At 41.0% G+C, this 7476-nt stretch overlaps 1 pseudogene; it reads left to right on the top strand.

Moving 5' to 3' along the window:
- Nucleotides 1–494: 494 nt before the first annotated feature.
- LOC138174537 (DNA topoisomerase 1 pseudogene) lies at nucleotides 495–2763 on the top strand (annotated as a pseudogene).
- The last annotated feature ends 4713 nt before the right edge of the window (nucleotides 2764–7476 follow it).

The following is a 7476-nucleotide window of genomic DNA, read 5'->3' as shown; positions in this document are numbered from 1 at the left end:
TATATATATATATATATATATATATATATATATATATATATATATATGAATTTAATTGAGTAGGAAGTTTTGAGGAAAGACAAAATTATCTGCTGCTTTACCTGTTACTATCTCATGTAATTAAAAAAAATGTAACTTCATGACGCTTACAAATGACATATCAGTCATCCTTAAACTAATCAATAAGAGAAGCTAAATTATGACATTTTGCAAGAATCAGGAAAACCTAGATTTTCCTTGTAAAACATGGTGACTGAATTGGGGGATACCAGGAAACAAAAGAAGGAGGAAGTAAGAGGAGTAGAGAGAAATGCAAGCTTCAGTCTGTTACTCAACTTGGCATAACTGCATTTCCTTCCTAGTGTCTACCTTGTCACTGCTGCTCCAGATACAGATATTCCTCTGCAGCAGTATAGAGGAGGCTCAGTGCTCTGAGACTCCTCTCTTAGGTAAGGAGATCAGCAGCAGCAACAGAAGCAGCATCTATGGCCAACATGAGCATGGATCAACTGCCCTACTACTACAAGATCCATGCAGATTTACAAGTGAATGATCATGTGAAACATAAGGATAAATACAACAATAGAGAACACTGACACAAACTGCACAAAAACAATAGAAAAGACCAGGAAAAGTCCAAGCACAGTCATAATGAGCACCAAAATTCCTCCAAGAAGAAACACAGAGAAAAGGAGAAAACCAAACACAAAAATGCTGGCTCAGAGACTAGGAGAAAAGAAAGGAAGCCAAGGGAGACCAGTGAAGGGGCCAAGATAAGGGAGAAAGAAAATGGTTCCACCAGTCCTCCCGGTAGCACAGATGCTCTAGGTGTTGAGAACTACTCTGCTGCATCTAAAGAAGCTATCAAGTCTTTCAAGAGCCCTCCAGAGAATTCCGATGCTGATTCTAAAGCCAAGAAATAAAAAGACAAGCCAGCAAAGAGGTGAAGAGGTGCAAACCAGAGGGAGAGGAGGATAACAAAGCAAGGAAGTCCAAGAACAAAGACGACCAAGATAAGAAGGGGGAGTAGCTGAAGAAAGAGGGGGAGCAGATGTGGAAGTGGTGGGAGCAAGAGCGCCACCTGAAGGCATCAGGTGGAAATTTCTGGAACACAAAGGTCCTGTGTTGTCTCCACCTGCCAGAAAATGTCAAGCTCTGCTGTGATGGCAAAGTCAGGAAGCGGAGTCCCAAAGCAGAAGAGGTGGCTATATTCTTTGCAAAAATGCTTGACCATGAATATGCCACCAAGGAGATATTTAGGAAAAACTTCTTCAAGGACTGGAGAAAGGAAATGATAAATGAAGAGGAAAATAGCACCAGCAGTCTCAGCAAGAGGGATTTCAGCCAGATAAGCCAGTATTTCAAATCCCAAGCAGAAGCAAGAAAGCAAATGAACAAGGAAGAGAAACTGAAAACTTACGAGGAAAATGAAAGGCTATTGACAGAGTATGGTTTCTGTGTGATGGACAATCACAGAGAGAGAATTACCAACTTCAAGACTGAGCCTCCAGGTCTTTTCAGGTGCCGTGGCAATCATCCCAAGATGGGAATGTTAAAAAGATGGATTATGCCTGAAGATATAATTATTAACTGTAGCAAAGATGCCAAAGTTCCTTCTCCTCCCCCTGGACACAAATGGAAAGAAGTTCTACATGATAACAAGGTTACCTGGCTGGTGTCCTGGTCTGAGACTATCCAAGGATCCATCAAGCACATTATGCTTAACCCCAGCTCACAAATCAAGGGGGAGAAGGATTGGCAGAAATATGAGATAGGCCAAGGATTGAAGAAGTGTGTAGACGAGATCCAGAATCAATACCCAGAAAACTGGCAGTCCAAGGAAATGAAAGTCCAGCAGAGGGCTGTAGCATTATACTTCATCAACAAACTTGCTCTGAGAGTTGACAATGAGAAGGAAGATGGGGAGAGAGCTGATACTGTGGGCTTTTATTCTCTCTGAGTAGAGCACTTTAATTTACATCCAGAGATGGATGGCCAAGAATATATAGTTGAGTTTGATTTCTTAGGGAAGGATTCCACACAATACTATAACAATGCCCTTGTGAGACAAGGGTTTTTAAGTCTCTTAAGCTATTTATAGAGAACAAAAAACCTGAGGATGATCTTTTCGACAAAAAATGCCAGCATCCTCAATAAATACCTTCAAGATCTCATTGGAGGGCTTGACAGCCAAGGTCTTCTGTACATACAATGCCTCCATCAAGCTACAGCAGTAGCTAAAGGGGCTAACTGACCCTGATAAAATATTGCAGCAAAGATAATTTCTTATAACCATGCCAATAGAGCTGTAGTGATTCTGTACCTCCAAAAACTTGTGAGAAGTCCATGCTGAACCTGCAGACTAAGATTGATGCCAAGAAGGACCAGCTGGCTGAAGTCTGAAGAGATCTGAAAAGTGCCAAAACCCAGGCCAAAGTCCAAAAGGACACCAACTCTAAATAGTTGGTAGAGACTAAGAAGAAGTCTGTGAAGAATCTGGAGGAAAGGTGATGAAACTGGAGTCCCAGGCCACATGCAGAGGATAACAAACAGATTGTCTTGGGAACCTCCAAACCCAACTATTTTTATCCCAATATCTCAGTTGCTTGGTGAAAGAACTGGGGGATCCCAATTGAGAAAATCTATAACAAAGCCCAGGTAGAGAAGTTTACCCTGGCCATTGATATGGCAGATAAAGATTATGAATTTAACTGTTTTTACAGGGTGAATATTGGGCAAAGAGGCAGGTTTGAGGAATACTAAGAAACTGTGAGTCTTATTTGCCTTTGTACTTGGGGGTTAAGTAGAGGGAGAAGGACTTCAAGTGACCAAGGAAGCATAAACAAGCCAACATCTTTGAAAAGAAAAAAAAAAAACATTGAAATACTCTAAAAGATAGCTGAGTCAGTTCTCCTATGGGCAACTTATTTATAGATATTTCAAATACCAAAATTCTACCTATGATTTGTCTTTCCTAATTTTGTAAGGTGAGTGGATGGGAATTTGTCAATCTTCCACAAGAGAAATTCACTATTTCAGGGAAGAGTTTAGGATTTTTAGCTACTGCATATGAAATGCAATTATGTTGATGTATTGACACAAGTGTTTTGCAGTAACTTCTATATTTGAATAGAAAATGTACTTCTAACCCTCCCCTCTGTAATGTAATGCCAAGGAAAGGCAACTTCCCAAGGTTCAGAATACCAGCATAGGGGCTCTCCATTTTATTCAGTGACAAACCAAGAACAGAGAAGATCAAAACATGACATCATTCCAAATACAGCATTTACTAAATGTGATTAAATAATCTCCAAGGACTACCCCACCCCAGGACCTTCCAATCATTCAATCAATTACAAAGTCTCTGTTCTAAATACTTCTCCACCCCTAGGCTATACCTTAATTAAGTCCACCACAAAGCCCCTCTTCTCAAATGGAGATTAGGTTCCAAACATAAGGTCAAAAGTTCCCCACCCCTGGATCACAATTGAATCTACCCCAGAGTTACATCAAGTTTAAACACAGCACTTAATACCCAAATGGAGGTCTTTTCTTCATCTTGACAGGAGGCAAGTTCTCAGCAAACTTAGTTCCTGGGGAGACAAGGCTTAGCAAGGCCATAAGATACATTGCCAGTCCCTTCATGAATTCATCCTCTGTCTGTAGAACAGTCCTAGAACCCCTGAACACATTAGCAAAGCCCTCTCCCAGGATTTCTGTAAACATACAACAAGAAAATCCTTCATCAGGGCTTCTGAACCAACAGAAAGGTTCCCAGACTCCTGCAACAACAGCACTGTCCTTCACCAGTGGACAGTATTCACTCTGTCTGCAGGACAGTCTCCAGACCCCTGCAACAACAGCACTGTCCTTCACCAGTGGACAGTATTCACTCTCTGTCTGCAGGACAGTCGCAGGTCTTCTTAGCGAACAGCCAGGTTCCAGGACTTCTTCAACAAAAGGACAGTCTTTCACCAGTGGACAAATCTGGCAAAAGAACATCAAAACAGACAGACAAAGTACCAGCAAAACAGCCACGTCTCCTCAGTCCTTGGCAGCTCAGGGGGCAGGTCTCAAAAGTCCAGGGCAATTCAAAGCGGCCACCAGCAATTCTCTTAGTCTCTCTCTCTCCACGAGGTGCTGCTTCCAAAAAAAATTTTCTTCTGCCTCTCTCTTGTCTCTCCAAATCTATGTCACCAGCTCCTCCCAGTTCAGGACTTTCTTTTCACATTAGCAAGTCCATCCCACAGGTGGGATTAACAAGCTCTGGGTTTTAACACAATCAGTTTGAAAACCAAGCCAGTACAGGGGAATCTTTAATTGCCATTACTATCACACCCTCCCATTTCAAGAATTTAAAATTGGGTGAAACAAAAACCCAGCCCAAGTCTTAGTGCTCTCACTATTATCAAGGGGATCAATTTTTATTTAGCTTTGAAGAAGTTCTGAAATCAGCAGAATTTCATTTCAGACATCAGTTTACATCAAAGCATGTTGGCAAGATGCTTTTTGACTTCAATGTTCTTTTTAAAATCTGAATTTTATTTCTTTTAATTATTTTGAAATATTTAAATCATTTTTTCTTGATCTTAAAGACTGTGTAGATTGGAAATGGGAGCAGTGAGGCATGAGTGAGTTTGACAATAAAGAAATAATCAGTGACTGAAACCATTTTCTCATTATTCTTTGTTCTGAGAATATTCTGTACACTTCTAAAATACCCACCTCTCTTTTTTTATTTGTTTTTACTTGAAACAGTCTATTGTGTAAAAAGTTCCTCACATCAATAAATTTCTGGGAAAATGAGTATTTGTTCTGAAAAATAAAAATCAAGATTGTAGACCTTTTAATTCTTTCTTTTGTTATTGTGTAAAAAAAATAAAGAAATGTGAAAAGGAGAATTTTAAAGTGAAGATTATTTTTTCTAAAATCATGAGTTTGACATGCATTATAGCATGTGCAAAGAATATTTCCCCCACCATTCTTCAAGAATCCCTCATTTTTATTGTGAATTCCCTTTTAATCAACTGTAAGTTATTTAAAATAAATTCCAACAACACAACTGAATAAAAAAAAAAGAAATAGGAATAAATGAAAGACCCCAGTATCCAGAGTCCTTGTATGAAGGATCTTAGGTTCAGCTCCATAGGTATCAGGTTTCATGGTCCCCTGGGCCAAAATGCAGGAATACATGAAAAGAGCCTTTTATCTTCTTTGAGATGGCAAGAGATGAGAAGGCAGGACAGACTCTAGGCCTCCTCAATGATCCTGTGTGCTGGATGTAGGAAGACAGTGTTGTCCCCTTAATCAGCATTTAGTCTATGTCCCATGGAGGTTTTTTGGGTGGGGGTGGGAGTGGGGGTGGGGATTAGAATGCAGCTAAACCTGGAAAAAAGAACCATCAGACAAGAAAATGAAAATTTATTATTTAAAAAAATCACTAAAGATAAAGAACATCCATGACACAGACTCATGCCTCAGTCTTTGATCTTTGCGTCCCAAGACTTTCATTTTTTTGGTTACATGGGGAGAGTAGCTTGTGACTTGGGATTTCTAATCCATCTGCTTAGTATTTGGCTAGGATATGACTCATTTCTGGTCCCTGCCATCCACTGCTCTCAATCCCTGTATATAAGTCTACCCCATAGTTCTGAGATGAGTTCACTAACACATGAATGCCCTAGTCAAAATTTTCACTTACTTTTTTGCACCAGGTCTATGAACATGGATTTCAAAAATGTTTTTTTTTGTTCCCAATCACTGTGCTTTCCATGGAAAATACTTGTCTGTGAAGAAGGGCTCTATCAGAAAGTCTGTATGTACTCTCTCAAAAAGACAATGTCATGGGAGTCAAGTAAGGAGTATAGGATTACATCTTATCCCCTCCCGATTTTTGTTATATTCGTTGATATTTAAAATTAATATGTATATTTAACATTCTTTTTTTGAAAGAAAAATGTACAAAGATGGTGGAGCAGAAACAGGACTTCCTCTGGGCTCCAGCATCCACCTCTCCCAATTCATGTAAATGATGACTCTGAACCCACTTTGAGCTAAAGAACCCAGAAAATGACACAGAGAAGCTAATCTCCCAATAAGGACAGCCCAGCAGGCAGGCAGGGATTGGACAGCACAGGGCTGTGGAAGCCGAGCCCAGTCCCATTGGAACTGAGATTTTAGCCTCAGGACAGGCCTTACCAATCACTGGCTGGAGGGACTCCAGATCACCAGCAGCTATGGCAGTTTAAGTGAGAGGTCTGTGAAGTGGGGACTTTGGGATCCAGTAGTTGGGAGTGAGGTCGGCCTCTGCCCCCAGGGCGAGAAGCCACTGAGGAGCCGAGGCACAGCAGCCATCATGTGGCAGCTTCAGGTCCTCATATACAGTTTGTAGGGGGACCAAGGAACAAGTATGAGGGGTAATTGCTCTTAATTTAAGCTGCTTAGATCTGGATTGTGGTCTAGGGTGGAGGTCCTGGGGTGTGTGATCAGTTGCCAGATTGTCTGTAGGCTTCAGAGAGGGCACACAACTAATACCTTTGGCAGCTGAGAAAACCCCAGTGTTTGGGAAGAAGCTCCCCTGTCTGGTGGCAGAGTCCTACTGTGACAAAAAGTCCAGGGGTCAAGTGATTGAGTGGTGACATGAGCAGGCAAAGAAAGCAAAATAAACAGAGCAACCACACTTTACACTCCTATTTGTAATGTAATGCCAAGGAAAGGCAACTTCCCAAGGTTCAAAATACCAGCATAGGTGCTCTCCATTTTATTCAGTGACAAATCAAGAGCAGAGAAGATCAAAATATGACATCATTCAAAATACAGCATTTACTAAGGGTGATTAAATAATCTCCAAGTACTACCCCACCCCAGGACCATCCATTCATTCAATCAATTACAAAGTCCCTGTTCTAAATACTACTCCACTCCTAGGCTGTACCTTCATTTAGTCCACCACAAAGCCACTCTTCTCAAATGGAGATTAGTTTCCAATCTAAGTAAAGTACATTCATTTGTTCAACCATAGAACATAAAAAGGTCAAAAGTTCCCCACCCCTGGATCACAATTGAATCTACCCCAGAGTTACAACAAGTTTAAGCACAGCACTTAATACCCAAATGGAGGTCTTTTCTTCATCTTGACAGAGGCAAGTTCTCAGCAATCTTTGTTCCTGGGGAGACAAAGCTTATCAAGGCCACAAGATGCATTGCCAGTCTCTTCATTAATTCATCCTCTGTCTGCAGAACAGTCCTAGAACCCTTGAAAACATTAGCAAAACCCTCTCCCAGGATTTCTGTAAACATACAACAAGAAAATCCTTCTTCAGGGCTTCTGAACCAACAGAAAGCTTCCCAGACCCCTGCAACAGCAGCACTGTCCTTAACCAGTGGACAGTATTTACTCTCTGTCTGCAGGACAGTCTCAGTAGCTCTGAACCAACAGAAAGGTTCCCAGACCCCTGCAACAACAGCACTGTCCTT

This window comes from Petaurus breviceps, unplaced genomic scaffold (genome assembly GCF_028583685.1).
Source record: "Petaurus breviceps papuanus isolate PSGF00001 unplaced genomic scaffold, PetGlider_PUasm1.0 689, whole genome shotgun sequence".
NCBI classification, from domain to species: Eukaryota; Metazoa; Chordata; class Mammalia; order Diprotodontia; family Petauridae; genus Petaurus; species Petaurus breviceps.
The sequence above is the reverse complement of the archived record's forward strand: the minus strand, read 5'-3'. Positions and strand labels throughout refer to the sequence as shown.